Source organism: Triturus cristatus, chromosome 11, assembly GCF_964204655.1.
Source record: "Triturus cristatus chromosome 11, aTriCri1.1, whole genome shotgun sequence".
Taxonomy (NCBI): domain Eukaryota; kingdom Metazoa; phylum Chordata; class Amphibia; order Caudata; family Salamandridae; genus Triturus; species Triturus cristatus.
In genome coordinates, this window is record NC_140594.1 from 1,019,060,588 (window position 1) to 1,019,081,487 (window position 20,900).

The following is a 20,900-nucleotide window of genomic DNA, read 5'->3' on the forward strand; positions in this document are numbered from 1 at the left end:
GCTATCATGGTGTAAACCGGGACCGTCCGCCATACATGCGCCGGTTCCGCACACGGATCAGGATGCGACCACCACCGTGGCAGTCGGATCCTGCATCTTAACATTGCAGCAGTTGCTGTTGACAGCAGCACCCGCCGCAATACGAAAATGCCATGCTGTGCATTTCACAGCACTACGTGGCAGGCACCACACGGTGCCTGCCGTGTGCCACTGTGAAATGTAGGGGGGACCATGGGTACCCCCCCAAGTGCACCCTGGCCTCCCCTAACACAAGGGGAGCCAGAAACGGGCCCCCAAACCCAATCCCCGCCAGCCTTTCCATGGCGGTCCCACTGTCATGGAAAGGCGGCCTCCAGCCTTCATCATAATTTGGCAGGCGGAGCCTGCTAGGCACCGCCATCATTTTACTGGTGAAGACCGCCTAGCCAGGAGGATTGCCTGTGGTGGTACCATGGCGGACGGTCTATGCGACCACCACGGTCGCGGTGAGATTCCCCCCGCCATCTTAATTTGGCGGGGGAAAACTTGCGGTCAGCGTACAGAAGGACTGCCACCGCATGGCTGGTGGTGGCGGTACTTCCACCATCGTAATTGAACCCTGTGTGTGGGGAAACAGAAAAAGCTTGAATACAAATTTCCAAATCAGGGGTGATATTTTGGGGTAACAGCATTACACAGAATATCTTACATATGGGCTTCTTTATCAGGTAACAACAACTTAGTTTGCAATTCAGGGAATGACAACTAAATGAAAAAATATCAGCATTTATCCATGACTTCCAAAATTTGATGGTATGATTACATTTTATTTTAGGATTATGCAGCCGTGGTCGGTAGTGGGAGTAGCTGCCAGGCGGTGACGTGGGGAGGGGGAGGGGCAGGGTGGGGGGTAGTAAACTATGGATTACGGAGATTTACAGGTAAGTAAACATATAAATTAATAAAAACTTTTGTTGCGCGCACTGCATCTCCAAATGCGATGAAGTGCACGCAACGAAATTCGTTTTATTAACTCATATGTTTACTTACCTGTAAACCTCCGTAATCCATACTTTACTACCCCCCACCCTGCCCCTCCCCCTCCCCACGTCACCGCCTGGCAGCTACTCCCACTACCGACCGCGGCTGGGATTATGCCATAGAGATATTTTGGTAGAGTCTGAAATATGTGAAGGAAATGAAGAATCAAAAACATATATGATTTTTTTAGTAGATATGATAATGGTAGATGAATTAACAAGTTTACTAGAGTTGGCCATAGATAATAATGTTGGTGGAAGGAACTATGAAAACAACTGTTGTTCCACTCGGATCCATTTAGGTTCATAAATAGCATTAATACAGATAAACCAAGGACAACCATGTTTTAAAATGACTGCTTTATGGTAATTAAAAAATGATGGCATACCAAATCCCCCATTAGGGTGCCGAGTCCGATCCTGTAAAACCCAGGTACGAATGGTCGTAAGTAGCGTATTCTCTGTCCGACTCGTACCCGGGAAAACCACCTTACAAACCCGCAAGTACGATTCGTACAGAAATGCCATTTCCGTACGAGTCGTACAAAACACCGACCGGCCAAAAAATACCCACAATTCCGATCCGGGACATCGCGTACGTGACGTCCGGATGGAGTCAGGCAGCGTTTTACGAACCAGCAAGTACGATTCGTGACTACGACACTCCGCACGTAGCATTTTTTACGGGAGCCAAAAACTGCCGGAAAATTGAGGATGAGGCGAAGACGGAGCACCTGTACGCGACGGACAGCCATGGACCCAATCCTACGTGTCATCCCGGCCCTCATAGCCTATGACCTGGTGCACAGGAACCGACGCAGACACCGCAGAAGGTCAGAACAACACCCAGGGGCAAAGGTGGGGGGCAGGGGCAGGAAACATAACCCCCACCCACGTTAACAAGTAAACATGTCCTGTACATACCTTACCTCCAGGGTCTGGTCACTTCGGGGGGTGGGGGCGTGTCCACCAAGGCCTGAGTCCCGCCACAATGGAAGTGGACGTGGACGCGTCCCATCACCACAACAAATGTGGTACGCACCGTACCCATGCCTTAAGAGCGCGGGTACGGGTCGTATCACGCGTACCCCTACGTCACCCCAAAAATGGCAGTACGGCCCGTACCCACATTCTAAAGGCCTGGGTACGGGCCGTACCCCTACAGCACCCCAACATTGGGGGTACGGCCCATACCCAGGCCTCCAGAGCGTGGGTACGGGCCGTACCGCCATTGTTGGGGTGACGTAGGGGTACGCGTGGTACGGCCCGTACCCACGTTTTAAAGGCCTGGGTATGGGCCGTCCCACCATTCTTGGGGTGACGTAGGGTTACGCGTGGTGTGACCCGTACCCACGCTCTGTAGGCCTGGGTACGGGCCGTACCCCTACGGCACCCCAACATTGGGGGTATGGCCCGTACCCACATTCTAAAGGCCTGGGTACGGGCCGTACCACCATTCTTGAGGTGACGTAGGGGTACGCGTGGTACGACCCGTACACACATTCTCAGAGCGTGGGTACGGAGCACCAGCACATCATTGATACAAGGCGTACACACGCCACGAATGATGGGATAGGGCCTGGTGCAGCATCTGACCAGTATATTGGCGGGGGGGGTGTATGGCCAGGTGAGCAGTGTACTGCACCAAGGGTGCAGGCGGGTGGGTGCATCTGTCGTGCTACGATCCACATCAGTGGACAGAGACATAGGGGCAGGTGCCTATCACTCCCAGCAGTGCCCAGACATATGAGGGGTGGGTGCCTATCACTCCCAGCAGTGCCCAGACATATGAGGGGTGGGTGCCTATCACTCCCAGCAGTGCCCAGACATATGAGGGGTGGGTGGAGAGGACTCCCAGAAGTGCCGAGACACATGAGGTGTGGGTGCAGAGGACTCCCAGCAGTGGACAGACATATGAAGGGTGGGTGCCTATCACTCCCAGCAGTGCCCAGACATATGAGGGGTGGGTGCAGAGGACTCCCAGCAGTGCCCAGACATATGAGGGGTGGGTGCCTATCACTCCCAGCCGTGCCCAGACATATGAGGGGTGGGTGCCTATCACTCCCAGCAGTGACCAGACATATGAGGGGTGGGTGCCCAGGACTCCCAGCAGTGGACAGAGACATATGAGGGGTAGGTGCAGAGGACTCCCAGCCGTGCCCAGACATATGAGGGGTGGATGCCTATCACTCCCAGCAGTGCCCAGACATATGAGGGGTGGGTGCCCAGGACTCCCAGCAGTGGACAGAGACATGTGAGGGGTGGGTGCCTATCACTCCCAGCAGTGCCCAGACATATGAGGGGTGGGTGCCTATCACTCCCAGCAGTGCCCAGACACATGGGTGGGTGCAGAGGACTCCCAGCAGTGGACAGACATATGAGGGGTGGGTGCCTATCACTCCCAGCAGTGCCCATACATATGAGGGGTGGGTGCCCAGGACTCCCAGCAGTGGACAGAGACATGTGAGGGCTGGGTGGCTATCACTCCCAGCAGTGCCCAGACATATGAGGGGTGGGTGCCTATCACTCCCAGCAGTGCCCAGACACATGAGGGGTGGGTGCAGAGGACTCCCAGCAGTGGACAGACATATGAGGGGTGGTTGCCTATCACTCCCAGCAGTGCCCAGACATATGAGGGGTGGGTGCAGAGGACTCCCAGCAGTGCCCAGACATATGAGGGGTGGGTGCCTATCACTCCCAGCAGTGCCCAGACATATGAAGGGTGGGTGCCCAGGACTCCCAGCAGTGGACAGAGACATGTGAGGGGTGGGTGCCTATCACTCCCAGCAGTGCCCAGACATATGAGGGGTGGGTGCCTATCACTCCCAGCAGTGCCCAGACACATGACACATGAGGGGTGGGTGCAGAGGACTCCCAGCAGTGGACAGAGACATGGGGGGGTGTACATCCTCCTCCGATGACCAAAACTCCATGGGTGCATGAAGGCATCCACAATGTGCGACTATGCTGAGAGTGCCATGACAACACATCACTGACAGCAGTATCCCACTCCCATGAGGATGGATGTCCTTCCCCCACTGCATGACACACCACATGTGGGTGTGATGACAAATTACACATGCATACCCACCCCTGGCAGTGGCAGCACAATACACACAATGAGATCATGCAACAAGACTGTATACTCATGTTAAACCCTACTAAACTAAGAGAGCCTAAGGGAACACACACTGTCACGCACATTCCAGGACTGGTAGGAATGTACAGGTGCTGGGGCAGCCAACAAGTTGTTGCCTCCCATGGAAGGAAAAGGGTGGAATACCCACAGATACAATGCCCACAATTGTCAGTCAGGTGCCCAAATACCCTGCAGAACAAGTAACACATGTGTGCTAGGCTGGGAGTACACACATGCATAGTGCGGAAAAGGGACCATGTCCACATGAAGCCATGGCAACATACTCCATACACAAGTACAGTGACTACCAAGGATGGCACAGACGATGCAGGCGGAGACATTGCTCAGCAGGCATGGCCAAAGTTGAAGGGATCCGTCACACACCAAGGAAATGTAGACACAGGTCAGCACAACAATTGGGAAACACCCTGCAGGGAAGATGTCAGGTGCCACAGAGGAAGGAACACTCCTTGGATGTACACTATATACAAGGCCCAGAGGCCAGTCCATATGCGAACTCGTTGCGGGGGGGACACATTGGGACGCGTCTCCCCTAGCTTGCCTGCACAGTTCAGAGTTCCTTTTCATCCACAGGGGGGGTGATCATGTGGGGGGGAAGGACCAGGCAAGGGTAGGTGTTGTGGGTGCAGGGACAGAGGACTCCACCACAGGGGGTGGGGCAGCGCCAAAGGTGGTGGTTAGGATGGCACTGCACACGGTCGCAAGGTCTTCCAGCGTCTCCCCTGCACCCGAAGGAACCACAGGCCCCAAGGAGAGGGGGGGGTCGGAGGGATGGGTTGCAGCGCTACTGGGGGAGGGTGTGGACAGGGGGGGGGACTCAACTCCCCTGCCCGGGGATTTCCTCGACCACTTGCGGGGTGGTGTCACACTGGGGCTGAGGGACAGACTGGTCATGAAGGACTCTTTGTCTGACTGTTGGGCAGGGGAGCTAAGGGGAGTGGTTTTGGAGGAAGCGGGTCGTGAGGACTGTGGACTCCCACTGTGGCTGCATGTCTGCCGTTTCCCCCCAGACCCAGTGGGTGTGCCTACTTCCCCCTGTGTGTGTGTGACAGGAGGTGTGCGCTTGGCCTTCCCTGTTGGTGTGCTGCCTGTGTCTGGTGGGGTGCGTGCATGGGGATGTCTGGGTGTGCTTGGACAGGCATGGGAGTGGAAAGTGTGGATGGTGCAGGGGTAGTGGGGGGGACGGAGCGATGCAGGAGACCCACTGATGCCGTCAGTGACGAGTCCATGAACCTCAGCAAGATCTGTTGGTCAGACATCGCTGCTGACATGCCCTCCATGTACGACACCATCTGTGTCAGCAGTCTGGTGTGGCCATGGAGGACATTAAGCAGCGATGTCTGACCAACCTGCAACTGCCGCAGGATGTCCACAGACTCGGCATTGATGTCAGCAGGGGAGACAGGGGCGTGGCACGAAGGAGACATGTTGTCGCCTAGCACGGACAGAAGGGACCCGAGCAAGTGGGAGGGCGGTGATGGGAATGTAAATTGATAAAAATGTAAATTGATACTTGTATAGCGCACTACTCACCCGCAAGGGTATCAAGGCGCTTGTACGAATACCGCTGTGGAACCCATTCTGGCTTTCCCTGTGAGGCGTCCACTCCTGGGCACCCCCAAGGTGGAGGCCAGGCATCCTTAGTGTTGTGGGGGCCGTTGTGGAGATTAAGCAAGCTATTGCCCAGGGTTGCAGAGTGGGACTCCATGATTAGAATGGCACCGAGGCGAGAATTATCAGGTCCGTGGAATTTTTTTTGAGCCCAAGACCCGCTGAGGCGGGGAATTGAACCCTGGTCCCGGGCTAGACCTCTGCATCAGGGTCTGCCGCTCTAATCATTGAGCCACACTTCTCCACAATGGAGGGGGCAGCGAGAGATGGAGTGCTGCTTTCAGCTGTGGGAGCAGCCTCCGCCCCCTCTGGGAGCTCAGCCTCGGACCCGTCAGCGTCATAGTCGGTGTTGGGACTGGACAGGTCCTCCGCCTGACTCCCCTCACCCTCCGTGCCACTTGCTGCGCCAGACTCCCCAGCACTGGTGGCACCGGTGCTGGATCCCTCCTCCACGTCTGTGCCGGTGTCTCCCTCTGTGTCCCCCGACGATGCTGTGGGCAAGGTGAAGAGACAGGAAATAATCAGACACCTGTATACATATGACACATGAGTCCAAACTACATAGGTCATAGTGCATAGCATGAAAAGCATCATGAGTTACATCTACAATACTACGCACATATGTAGGCCCTGCACTACACAGTTGGTTGACCCACCATGCCACTTGGAAACAATGGAGAGCATGATACAACAGCAAATAACTTGATATCGAATTATACAGAGAAGCAAGTGTCTGTGGACAGTCCAGCACAGCATCTGGACCACACACCATTGCCAAAAAAGGATGAGCAGGAACCATGTCTTTAAACTTTAGACACATGCTGCAAAGCACAAACATTAAAGCCTGCACAACATGACTGGGTCAATACTTGTTGAGTGTCTGTTCAGACTATCATCACACACAGGCCAGACCTGGAAAGGAGACATAAGGTTTGGACATGTAGGCCTTGGCCGCACAAACCCCCCCCCCCCCACCTGAGACTATGTGATTGAGACAGGGGAAGGACTTACACCTCTTCATCTGGGATCACAAAAATGGGCTTCATGTAATCCAAAGTGCACTCTAACTACCCCTCGTGGGGCTGACCACACATATTATTGACAAACAACCATCATCAGATAGTTGTACCGAGACACACAGGCACTGGCCACAGTGAGTATGCACAAGCCACATTGGGTCACCCTGTACAGTGGACCCATGTAGCACACTTTACGTAAATACAAATGAGGCCAGGGTAAAATGCCACAGAGCCCAACCTATGCTGAAGACACACAGAATGTCCACAGTGTTGGATGACACACATGATTCCTAGGAAAAGGTGTCTCAGGGGACTGTAGTGGCCACACTGCTCCATGGTCCTGGATAGATCTGACTGCAACAGGAGCAACCGTCCCCGCACTATGCATATCTCCCCCTCATGCACATCATGTCTGAGGCCACAACATCGGTCATGCATGCTGCAAGTCTGTTCATTTCAAGCCTCACACTCCTATATTGAGACTCAGCATCAGTGCCAACAATCATGGACCCCAATATGACTGAACTGTACAGGGCAGAGGCAAGGTCCCAACACATGTCACAGACCACCCCCACAAATGATGCTGCAAGCTTTGGGCACTTGGATTAACTGGCAGCCAAGATTACCTTGTGCAAGAGTGACTACACACAGACCAGGGAACACATGTCAAGGAGGGGAAGGGAGGAAGAACAGCACCAGGTGACTTGTGGGAACAGGATATGCACTGCACATTTAAACCCTGGCAGTGTATCCAGGCGACTGAGCACTTCCAAAAGCTGGTGACACACAACAAGGCAAAAACCAAAGGAAATTGTTCGCCATAAGTTGGCAGGGTATGCTCAGACATGAGTCCCTTGCTCACTTTGCCACTGGATTCAAGCGAGCCTGGCTGAAGACGGCTGAAATGCCAGAAACCGGTCCTAGGAAACTTGTTTCCGATCCAGGGAAGACATGGCTTGGCAGTTCGAGCTGGACTGTTCCCATGAGGCACAGGGTCAGACTGATTTGCATATGGCCATGTCTGAACTGGGGTGGAAGAGTGGGCTAAAGAACGGTGATGGATTAAACCCAGATCAGTTGACTGGGGGTGAGTGCTTGCAATGTTCCACACTCTGTCCATCATTTCCTTTGGTTTTTGCTTTGTTCGCCATAAGTTGGCAGGGTATGCTCAGACGTGAGTCCCTTGCTCACTTTGCCACTGGATTCAAGTAAGCCTGGCTGAAGACGGCTGAAATGCCAGAAACCGGTCCTAGGAAGCTTGTTTCCGGTCCAGGGAAGACATGGTTTGGCAGCTCGAGCTGGACTGTTCCCATGAGGCACAGGGTCAGACTGATTTGCATATGGCCATGTCTGAACTGGGGTGGCAGAGTGGGCTAAAGAATGGTGATGGATTAAACCCAGATCAGTTGACTGGGTGTGAGTGCTTGCAATGTTCAACACTCCATCATTTCCTTTGGTTTTTGAAACACAACAAACACACATGTACCTACCCCCTTGCTGCTGCTGCTTCTCCTGTAGCCGCCTATCCATGTCAGGGAAGACCACCGCCAGGACACGCTTCATTTGGTGGGTCAGGCGCCAGCGCCCGCCGTGTTTGCGTGGTAGTGAGTCCCCCAGCAGGACCCGGGCGATCCTCCTGGTCTAGCACCGGATGTCCTGCCAGCGTTTCCTCACCTGGGCCAGGCGCCGACTGCGACCCTCCACCGACCTCACAGCCCTGACGGCCCACTTCCATATCTCCCCCTTGGCGTAGGCGGCTACCTGTGAGGATGACAAAGTGAGACAACATCAATACACCTGCTCCATGTCACAGAGACACACATTAGAACAATTTGGCATGTTTGAACAGGGCATAGTATGCAGCCAACTCATTGCACCTTTGTCATAGGGACATTATCCTCTGGGGAAGGCCAAAAGCACTACGTGGCATTGAAAGTACACAGGTGGCATGAGGGGTGCGACACAATCACTGATCATGGCTCACACTGTGCATCACAAGCAACACCAGGATTATGGACAGCACCTCAAAGCAGTCACATGCCCCAGGCCACTCACACAACCTCAGCGGAGTACACAGACACACAAATCTCACTCTGCACATGTGCCACTTGACTGGGGGGTGTCACAGGTATGGGGCTAGCTCGCACGTCAGACACACAGCACGGCTCCCTGCTCACATCAGATGGGTAGGGCATATGCATCCTCCATGCAGCTGGGGTGCAACACTCCACATAGACACTCACCCACATGACAGGGGACTTACACACTCACCAATGTCCAGGGCCCGTACACAATATTTGGACAATCAACTCACACACATCTGTGGGTACAGTCGCCTGTCACACTGGGGGGACCACAGAATCACATCAGGACTATAGAAACAACATTCCCAATAGAATTAGCCAGGCTGAATGTGGCATGCAGTGATAGTCACAGTAAGCACAATGCAAGTGAGGAGTGCAGATATGAACCACATCATGCTCTGCATGGGAGACATAAGGCATTCCCCCCCTGGGACCTACCATGAACAACATTGCATGTCTGTCACACCTGGACACAATGCCAGAAGTGACAGACACAAAAAAGGGGCACAGTCAAAGCTAGTGGAGTCAGCACTCACCTGCTCCCCTGGTCTCCCATACAGGCAGGGGTACTGTGGGAGGATGACGTCCAGCAACACCTCATTCTCCTCTTGGGTGAAAGGCTGGGCCCTCTCCACAGACCTGGCCATGGTGCCAGAGGAATCACAAGCAGCAGCAGTGGTGTGGAATGAAAGGTTGTGCAGGCAAGTGCTGTCTCATGGGTCCTGGCTGCCTTATATCTGCCTTGCTGGGCTGTTTCATTTACAGGAGTACAGAGTGATTGGTCAATCTCATTTGGATCCTACGTTTCCTCCAATCCCTTTAAACCTACCCCAGTGAGGGTCTTTGCATGGTTCAAAATTTGAGCATGATGTCAAGTCAACAACCACTTTCCAACATAGTATATTGTCTCCAACCGAATTTTGCTGGCCACCGGATGAAAAATTTTGAACTGGAAACTCGGTCTCCATGACAACCAGCATGCATTTAGGCCCTTATACTTGTCCCTCATGTGTCCCCTATGTTATTTCACTATCCACACACAGATACGGTGCGTCCCACACGTTCCCCTAGGGCACCACTACCCCAGTGATACGGTCCGTACACACGTGTGTAGGGTCCGTATCACTATGGTAGTGTTGCCGTAGGGGTACGCCATAGTGATACGGTCCGTACATGCGTGTGTAGGGTCCGTATCACTATGGTGGTGTTGCCGTAGGGGTACGTGTGGAACGCACCGTAACTGTGCGTGGATAGTGAAATAACGCGAGTACGGCCCGTAGCACTGTGGCGTACGCCTACGGCAACACTGCCATAGTGCTACGGGCCCTACACACGCGGGTACGAGCCGTAGCACTATGGTGGTGTTGCCGTAGGCGTACGCCATCGTGCTACGGGCCGTACGCACGCGGGTACGGCCCGTAGCACTGTGGCGTACGCCTACAGCAACACTGCCATAGTGCTACGGGCCCTACACACGCGGGTTCGAGCCGTAGCACTATGGTGGTGTTGCCGTAGGTGTACGGCATCGTGCTACGGGCTGTACACACGCGGGTACGGCCCGTAGCACTGTGGCGTACGCCTACGGCAACACTGCCATAGTGCTACGGGCTCTACACACGTGGGTACGGCCTGTAGCACTGTGGCGTACGCCTACGGCAACACTGCCACAACACTGCCATAGTGCTACGGGCCCTACACACGTGAGTACGGCCTGTAGCACTGTGGCGTATGCCTACGGCAACACTGCCATAGTGCTACGGGCCCTACACACGCGGGTACGAGCCATAGCACTGTGGCATACGCCTACGGCAACACTGCCATCGTGCTACGGGCCGTACACACGCGGGTACAGCCCGTAGCACTGTGGCGTATGCCTACGGCAACACTGCCATAGTGCTATGGGCCCTACACACGTGGGTACGGCCCGTAGCACTGTGGTGTACGCCTACGGCAACACTGCCCTAGTGCTACGGGCCCTACACATGCGGGTACGAGCCGTAGCACTGTGGCGTACGCCTACGGCAACACTGCCATCGTGCTACGGGCCCTACACACACGTGTACGAGCCGTATCTCTATGGCGTATGCCTACGGCGACACTCCCATAGGGATTGGACCAGTGTGTACACGTACGTGTGTACGGTCCGTACACACATGAGTACTCCTACCCAAACCCCATATAGTGATACGACCGTACACACGCCCTCTGAGCGTGTGTACGGTGCGTTTCACAGCTCACACTGGTGATAGGAGGCACACAGGGAAGGAATGGAGGTGTCAGACTCGCCGAAGGATGGACATCAAGTCATTGTCAGTGCAGTGCTTCATGTGCAGGGCCTAGGTGTGTCAGGCAGTGAGCTGGCACATGTCTCCTCATGTTTTAACCCAATAGTTGTGTGATGACCTGTGTACTCATGTCATGTGTGATGGGGCACTATGTGGCGCACTTCCCCTTCACACCTTTTACATGTGTGAATGTAGTTCAAACTTGTCAAGCACTGCATCACTGGCATGGCACAGTCACCAACACCCGCAACTGTCCCCTGATGCCAGGTACACGGATCATGACACCTGACATCTCACTACCAGTGTTCCCCGATGTGACTATGTCATGTGTGTGTCATGTGTTTCCATGATCTTGCTGTTGGTGTTCCGTCAACGGCATCTGCTGTAGCTGCATACAACATGTGTCTGTGTGTAGATGCCCATGTCACACTATTTCGCACACCAGGACACATGTGGAATAACACGTAACGTGTGTCTGTATGCATCGAACAGGGACTTGCGAGCTTAGGACATATCAGCGTGGTCTCAATGTCTGTGTGATCATTTTTGACATGTACCCCTTCATGGCAAGGTGTGTGGTCTGTCCTTTTTCCATGACATGTGACCTGTGCGTCTAGCTTGCCGGTAGCTGTGTGTATGCGATAACATCCTTCAAATGCACATATGTGGATGTATGTCACTCCTGTAATGTGTCTGGCTGTTCACTCACACTGGCCCACAGCTACTTTCATGGCATGTCATGTAGACCTTGACAATCCACGTTTGTAGCTGCCTCTTGTTAGGAGTATCACCTGGCTGGCATACATGTGCAGGATGTATTGCACAGACCAGACTCTGTATGTAGCATATGTGTATTAGCTGTTGAACATGTGCTCAGTTCTTTGACATTGGTGTAGTAATGTACTCAATCATCGTTATTCCTTCCAAATTTCTGCAGGGCACCGCCTCTCCCCCGACCAATGCCAGACTTGGCGACCATGAGGAAACACGACTGCATACGCTGCTACAGATTCCCACAACGGCTAATTGTGGACCTGACTAACAGGCTGGCCCCATACCTCCAACCGCGACACAGTTATCCGACTGCGCTGACCCCCAAGATGAAGGTGATGTCAGCCCTACATTTCTTTGCCACCGGTACGTTTCAATTGACCATAGCTGATGTGGGTGGCATGTCCCAGACCATGTTCAGCCGTGTCCTGCATGATGTTTTAGAAGCCATGTTGGAGCACCTGGATGAATTCATCCATTTTCCAACTGCTGAGCAGTTGACAGGTATCAAGGGTGAGTTCTATGCCCTGGGAGGGATGCCCCATGTAATTGGGTCCATTGATGGGACACATGTGGCTTTGGTACCACCACAGGCACAGGAAGTAGCCTTTCGTAACCGTAAACATTACCACTCCATTAATGCCCTTGTGGTGTGTCTTGCTAACATGGTGATTTCCCATGTCACGTTTTCCAGGGTCAGCACACGATGCCTACATCATGAGGCGTAGCAGGGTGCCAGAAATGATGCTGCGGCTGCACAACGAACGAGCATGTCTTGTTGGTGGGTAGACTCTGTTTGTCCAGTATTCAGCGGTATCTTAGTATGTGACGGCATCTCCTGACCCACTTCTGTACATGATGTTTCCATGTAGGGGACTCTGGCTATCCCAACATGCCATGGCTGGTGACGCCTCTCCGCAACCCGAGAACAGCTGCAGATCACCATTACAACAACGCCCATGGGCAGACCAGGCGAGTGAGAGGACGTTTGGCCTCCTGAAGAGCCGATTCCGTTGCCTCCACAAGACCGGCGGATCCATCCCATATGCACCGGTGAAGGTCTGCAAAATCTTCCTCGTGTGCTGCATGCTGCACAACATGGCAGTGGAGAAAGGTGTGCCACTCATCCTGAATCCCGATGAGCAGGAACATCCACCCGTGGAGGATGACGGCCTTGGTCATGAGGCAAGTGAGGAGGAGGAGGAGGACATCCGGAATCAGCTCATAAGCAACTTCTTCTCATAATGGTGAGTCCCTGGGTCTGAGTATGCACGCTTGGAGCCTTGTGTGGCATGTGTTGCAATGTGTGTGTCCAGCTGACTGTATGCGAAGTGACTTTGAGGTGTGTGCTGATGTGTCACTCGAGTGCTTTTGTCATTTCACACATTTTAGCTGACACACTCAATTGACAACTAGCATGGTGTCAACCTTATTCATGTAGAGTACATGACCATGCATGCGGATGACTATGTGTTTCCTGACTTCTTTTGTGTCTCTCATCCCCAGGTATTTGCGCATCCTGTCTACTTGTGGCATCGTTGTGCTCTTGCTATTCCTCATGAGTAATGCAACGTGTGCTGAATCAGCGTTACATGCACGGACATGGTGAGAAGTCTCCTTTGGGTAAGGATTGCAGCAAGGCTTTTTGGGTGTGGTAGTTGTTTGTAATGTGTGGGCACTGCTCCTGTGCAGGTATTGTAACTATGCATACATGTCGACTCACCATGGGGCACATAACATGTAGCATGACTCACATGTATTGATAGTCACACTTCGTGTCAGTCATCTGTTATGGGATTGTTGATTTTGATGAAGGCATCTATGTGTGTACAACTTCCCTCGGAAACATACGGGAGGCTACGGGTGGACATATTGCGGGACATCCCCATGAGAGGCTCAATGGGGAATTGCAGCCTCTCCGTGTGCAGCAGGGGATGTTTGGCTCACCCCATTCACTTGTGTGCCACTCCCATGGATTGACAGCATCTGTGGTGCGAAGGGGGTGTCCAGTGTAGGTCCCACATGTTAATCCAAAAGACCATGTGAGTCTGTTAATATTGATGCATTTCCATACGTGTGAGCCTGAGTAATAAAGGTGTTCCTCAGCCTCCAAGGTGCCTCATCTCTGTCAATGCAGGTCTCTTGCCACTGTGCATGCGCCATCTCTGGCATGGTTGTCAAGGATTGTGCATATGAGTCTATGTGTAGATTAGCAACCTGCATGCTGTTCTACATGTATTTGATTCTCTATTGGGCATGACGTCCATGGCTGTGTATGTGTTTTGGTATGTTGGTCCCCACAACGGGCCGTCAACACCTTCTGGGGTGTGTTTCCTGTGCGCAGCTTGGCCTTCAGTTTCCTGATCCGGTGTCAATCATCTTTGGGGATTGTGCCATTGAAAACCGGTCACTCATTCCTTGACATACACCTGTTGCAGTAGTCCTTTCTGACATCCTAGTCTTTGTGTGGAAATTGTGGCATAGTTCCCAGGACATGCCGCCTGCTGTTGCAGCCACTGCAGCAAGGGCACACGAAGTTTCCTGATTTGGCAACACACACACATCAAAGATGATCCACCCTTCCTCCATCAACCCATTCATTTGGCTGTCATCAGCTTGTCTGTGCCACAGTTGCGGCCATGCTGTCCCACAGGCTGGACCGTCTGCACATGCAACGTGCACATTGCACGAGCCTCATGTCCTTGCATGACCCACATCACACTACAGTCTGATGTTGCAGCCACCCTCCAAGCAATGTCCATCCACACATCTGCCGCCAGCTCTCAGGCATACACTAAGCGCACACACAACACCTTTGCATGATGAGTGTGCAACTCCGACTGCCTACACACTGCTGCCACGCCTTCCAGGCCCTGTCACACCCACCAGGTCATGTCCCTCCTACTCCCCACCGGCTCTGTACCCTGGCAAGGACATGGGAGTGGGACTCAAGGCTTCTGCATGTAGTATGCTGTCGTTGTGAGGCACATGGCACAGGTATCATCTGTCAGCGTGTCAAAATACAATGTGTCCAGGACCCCCCTCTAAACCATCACATGCGCACACAACCTCATCATCAACTCGTATGCCATTGACAGCCAGGTGCTCCTCACCCTCACCAAGGGCGCAGACATTGCAAGTTCCAATATTCTAGATTGCATGAGATCCATTGATGAATGGCAGAACAGCAGCCACCTGAGGCTGGACTTGTACAGGACTGAGGTCAACATCTGAGGATTGTCCCCTTACAGCTGGGTCAACTGCGTGTGTCCCACCCGCAAAAGCCCCGCACAAGCACCCAGTGTCCATGCACACAAGGATTGCTTGCTCACATTTGCCATGGTAATCACCAACATCTGTGCCGCAGACAGCAACACCCTCTGCATTATGCACATGATCTCCAGATAGATCCACTACAAGGAAAGACGGACCATCCCCCAGGTCCACGACAACATCTGTGTCAAATACTGCCCTGCCCTCTACGAGGCAGCCACATCCAAACTCCCAGGACACTTGTCCACATCCAGGCTGCATCTGCACACCTCAGCTGCAACATCCTGCGCCCCAGCCACATCACTGTCCAGCAGAGATAGCTGAAATGGATCGCTGTGTGCTGCAGGATGACCTTCAGACTCCCCACCCACACTCAGGAGGCAGGCTACAACCCCGACCCAACACCAACCTTGTACCACTGTCATCTGAGACCCCGTAGTGCCAACTCCGTGCATCCAACCTTGACCTGGCCACCATTCTTCAGATCCACCGTACCCCAGCATGCAGGACATAGTTCTCCCACCTGGGAACACATACCTGGGACTCCCTCCCTGGGAACCTCCGAATGAGGCATGACCTCTACGCCTTGATGGTACTCTTCCAAATCGGTCTGTCGGCACAGTATTGCATGCAACCCCTCAGCAGCTTGAGGTCATCACAGGTGAGTATTGTGCTCCATGTCTGCATTGAATGATACATTGTGACCCATGTGTGTCCTGTACCAGACTCCTATCCCAGGGTATGGATGTGTGGAGTTAGTTCAACACTCAGGGATAGTTTGACATTTACACACACATATGTTGCGGAATAATGCAAAATGACAACAACAACTCATGTCAAAATAAAGTATTTATTTTTGGTGGGGTAATCTTTTGGTGGATGAAGTAAGGTGCTCTACCGGGTGCATAGAATCCAAAGTTCACAGGGGGAGATGGCATCCTTGTCAGTTGGAGACATCAGAGTCCAGACCACAGTGTTGGTCATCATTGGTCAGACTGTGAGTCCATGTGGCAGAGAATGTCATTGGGTGGGGTGGTGCTGTTGCGCCAGAGGGCCAGGTGCCAGGCCAGGTGACCTGGGAGATGTGGATTGTCCGCTGACTCTCACGGTCTTTTCCGTGGACAACCCACCTTCCTCCGGGGACCCTCAGATGCAGGCCTTGATGATGTCTGTGATGCTCCATCGGACGAATCCTCCTCCTCCTCCCTCCCTGTGGCTGGTGCTGGTCTTCGCCTGGTGTCACAGGGAGGGTTGCCCATGTTGTCGGCAATCCGACTGAGTGTACGGCTCATGTCCGTTTGCACCGCCAGGAGCTCAGCCAGTCTTGCCTCCATCCGTCCTTGCTGTTGTTGTTGACTGGCATGTTGCTCGGCCTGCAGGTTCTTCATCTTGTCGAGGGTCCCCTTCATCTCTGTGAGGCTTGACACTACCTGGCTGATGCCCCTGGTGTCACGCCGGTATGTGTCCAGGATGTGGCGTATGTGTGACATACCGGTTCCCTCAGCTGGCTGGTCAGGTTCGCGCCTCTGCCTGCCTCCGCCTGCCTCCACTCCCACCACCCCTGCCCACACGAGCATGGCTTGCCGTTGTGGCCCATCGGGTCTACGGGACCCCTGAGGGATGGCATTGTCGGGGTTGTCTGCCTCCTCCTGGGTGCCTGGAGAACCTTGTCCCTCCTGGTCAGACTGGCTGTGTTGTTCAGTGCGAGCAGGGCTCCTGGGTGTCTCCTGGGATGTGGCAGGAATGGGGGTAGTGGTTGGCACAGATGCACCTGATGCAGGTGCTGCAGGGGCTTGGGCACCAGAGGGGCCAGGTTGGTCGGGGTCATCCACGGAGTGGTGAGAGTCGTCGCTGCCGGTGGGATCATCTTCACGCTGAACCTGGGACTGTGATTGTTCCCCCCCATTGTTGGGGGGAGGTCGATGACGTTGCCCTTTGTGTGAGAGAGAGACAATGTTAATGCTGTTTCATGCCACATCCATGTTTCATACATATTCAAGTTGTCACAGATCCTCCAGGTAGTTGGATGTGCCTAGCATTCCTCTCAATGTCTACTTGGGGATGGGTATGTTGCGGGGGACAGTTTGGTATGTTCTCCTGAGTCTTTGACCAGTAGAATATTGGCTCGGATGCTTATTTGGCGATGGATTAGTCTTTTTGTGTCACATGTCCATTGTGAGAGTGGGTAAATCCGTTGCCAGCCCCGGGGGTGTGTGCTTGTGTGAGGGGGGGTGTGTGACCGGGCCTGCTGGGTGTAGTGTGATTTTTCATTGGGTCTCACAGGTGATGTGTCTGTCCCCTCATGGTGCATGCTGGCATGACAGTGAGTTTGAGTGCCTGTGCTAGTTATCTGAGCTTGTGTAGTTGGTGTTTGAGTGTACAGTGGTCACAGAAGGGCCTTGTGCTGCATACAGCAGGACCAAGTGTCAGCTACCTTGTCAGTACTTTCCAGTCCCTGTGCATTGGGCATTGTGCATGGGTATGTACCTAGGCCATATGGGCTGAGGGCATTGGTGTCTGCTTCGGAGTTGCACAATGTGTTGTGTGAGCCCCCCCCCTCCCAGTCTTGGGTTTGTGGTTGGTGTGGCCTGGGACATGGTATTGCCTTTATTTGTGAATGGGGCATGGAGACGTTAGTGGCATGAGCGTGGTTTTTGAGTGTGGTTGTGTGCGGTGAGCACTTGGGGGAAGTTGCGTGCATTTGGTGTATTTGTGGTGTGGATGGCATTCCCCCCATGTTACGTGAGTTGTTTGTGTACTCACCAGGCTCTGCGACTCCGTGTACTCCCACCGGCGGAAGCATGGCCATCACCTTCTCCTCCCAGGGATTGTAATGTACGGGTCTGCGGGGCAGCCCGCCTCCAGTGATGTTACTCTGGGCGTATTCCTCGTTTATCTTCCTCTTGACTGCCCTGCGCAGATCGTACCACCTGGCTTGGCATTCATGCCTGGTCCTTCGGATGGGCGCAACAGCATTCCCCTTGTTGATGATCCTCTGCCACAGGCTTGTTTTTTGGGCTATGCTGGTCTGTCTGACCAATGTTCCAAACAGCTGTGGCTCGACTCTGATGACTTCGTTGATGAGGAGGTCCAGCTCCGCCCTTGTGAACTTTGGATTCTTGTCTGTGGGCATGGTGTGGGGTGTAGGTGTGGATGGTTGTGGGTGTGTGGGTGTGAAGGTGTAGGTGTGTGTGTGAATGTGAAGAGGGGGTGTTTGTGAAGGAGGTTGTGTGAAGGTGTGCAAGTGTAAGGTGTAGTTAAGGTGTAAGTAAGGTGCAGTTGTTTGTCTGTGGGGTCTGGCAGCAGTGAGTCTGTTACAAAGGCTCATGGGTTGTGTGTGTGGGCCCTTTTTATTGGTCCATTTGTGGGTGTGGCTGGGTTTGAATTTGTGGTGGGTGTGTTATAAGAGGTGGTTGTGATTTTGGGCCTCTGTTTGCCTGTTTGGATGTGCCAGGTCAGTCATAGAGATGTATTTTGTCATGTTGACGTGTTTTGTGGTGTTGTGCGAGTCGAATTGACCCTCCTTGTGCTGTTTTACAGTGTCCTGGTTCTGTACGAGTCTTTTTCGCGTAGGTAAGGTCTGTACATACGCAATGCTGGGTGAGGGTGCTGGGGTATGGTGTTGGGGTACGGTGCGTACAGGTATGGGGCTGGGGTACGTGCTTGTGGTGCATCGCGTACAGGTGGGGACGCTGTGCTAAGGTGTTGGGGTACGGTGCGTACAGGTGCGGGGCTGTGCTACGGTGTTGGGGTACAGTGCGTACAGGTGCGGGCTGTGCTATGGTGTTGGGGTACGGTGCATACAGGTACGGGGATGGGCTACGGTGTTGGGGTACGGTGCGTACAGGTATGGGGCTGGGCTACGGTGTTGGGGTATGGTGCATACAGGTGCGGGGCTGTGCTACGGTGTTGGGGTATGGTGCGTACAGGTACGGGCCTGTGCTACGGTGTTGGGGTACGGTGCGTACAGGTGCGGGATGTGCTATGGTGTTGGGGTACGGTGTGTACAGGTGCGGGGATGTGTTAGGGTGTTGGGGTACGGTGCGTACAGGTGCGGGGCTGGGCTACGGTGTTGGGGTACGGTGCGTACAGCTACAGGGCTGGGCTATGGTGTTGGGGTACGGTACTTACAGGTACGGGGCTGGGAGACGGGCCGGGGGTGCGGCGCGTACAGGTGCAGGGCTGTGCTACGGTGTTGGGGTTCGGTGCAGAGGGGGGTACGGTGCGGACATACGGGGGTATGGTGCTGACATGTGCGGGGTGAGGGGGGCTGTACGACTCGTATCCGGGCACAAGTTTACCCATGTACATGTAGGCTACAGCGTTCGCTCCGTTCGGGGCATTTTACATGCAGTTGTGTATTCGGATGGGCGGTACGGATCGTACTTGCGCGCTCGGACTTCTGTTTTACGATTTGCACGTAAAAATGTCCGGCTCCCTGTCGGACACTTTTCCCGACGCTATTCGGAGGTAAAAATTTACGGCTGCCTCTCGGACCATTTTCCCGACACAATTCGTATGTAATTTTCACGCACGAATCGTACTTCGCAGTTTGTACAGTACTTGTACGATTCGTACGTAAAAAAAATACGGATACGAGTCGGACGGTAAAGTTTTTTTAACGGATCGGCACCAAAATGTGCAAAAAATAAATATGGATAGATACAGACGGAAATGGCACAAAACGAAATACCATAAAACCGGGATCTCTACACATAACCAATCATCTTCAGTACAATTTCAGATTTTAACAATAAATGTTGCTAGCTCAAAATTTACTAAAAATGCTGTGACACACATTGATGAGAGGTATACGAACATTTGCAAACATTGACTAGTTACATTTCAGTAGCCTTCTGTTATATTTTGAATGTTAAATTAGTCCGATGAATCCTTTTGCTAGGACAGTGTTGGTCGATGGGTAAAAATGACTTAATAATGAAGTACTATCACAAAATGTGCCACATTATGCCGCATAATCCGCGTAATTTAGTCAACGCTGCTACATATGTTGGTCCTCTCCTGCTGCATAATTCGAATAGTCTGTTTTATGTAATTTATTGTTAGTGGCTACCTATTACGGTTCGAAAACTAATAGCTTGCGCATTTTGTGTCTACTTTGCACAACGCTTTAGACATATTATATATTGCACACTATTTATTAAGATAGGACTATGACATTGGTTTGAGATAATTTCCTCATTGCAGTATATTAAGATGGCTATTTACAGCCATGATCATTTTTAATTTTGCCATGAATTTATCAGAATTAATAAATTAAAAATCTGTATTAATGACTGATTACATTGTAGTTCCACATATTGAATACACTGTGATTCTGATTAATAAATAGCAAAATGTGCATTACTCTGCTACATATACGTGGTGCCAGTTAAAAGGTGGGGCACCATCAATGGACGAATTGTATTGGATCACGTGACCTTGATAAAGCTCACCGATGTGAGTGGAACTCTGGCCGTGGTGTGTGGTGCACCCCACCAGCACGTTTATTTTTGCACTAAATGCACTTTTGCACTTTTGTACGGAATAACATTTATATTTTCCAGTATTTATGGTCCTGATCTAGCTGCGTGGAATATGTGGACCAAGAACGTTCACAACTTTTGGAGTTTTCATTGTTTTACTGTTCGAAAACTGTCAACAGTATGCAGTGTTAA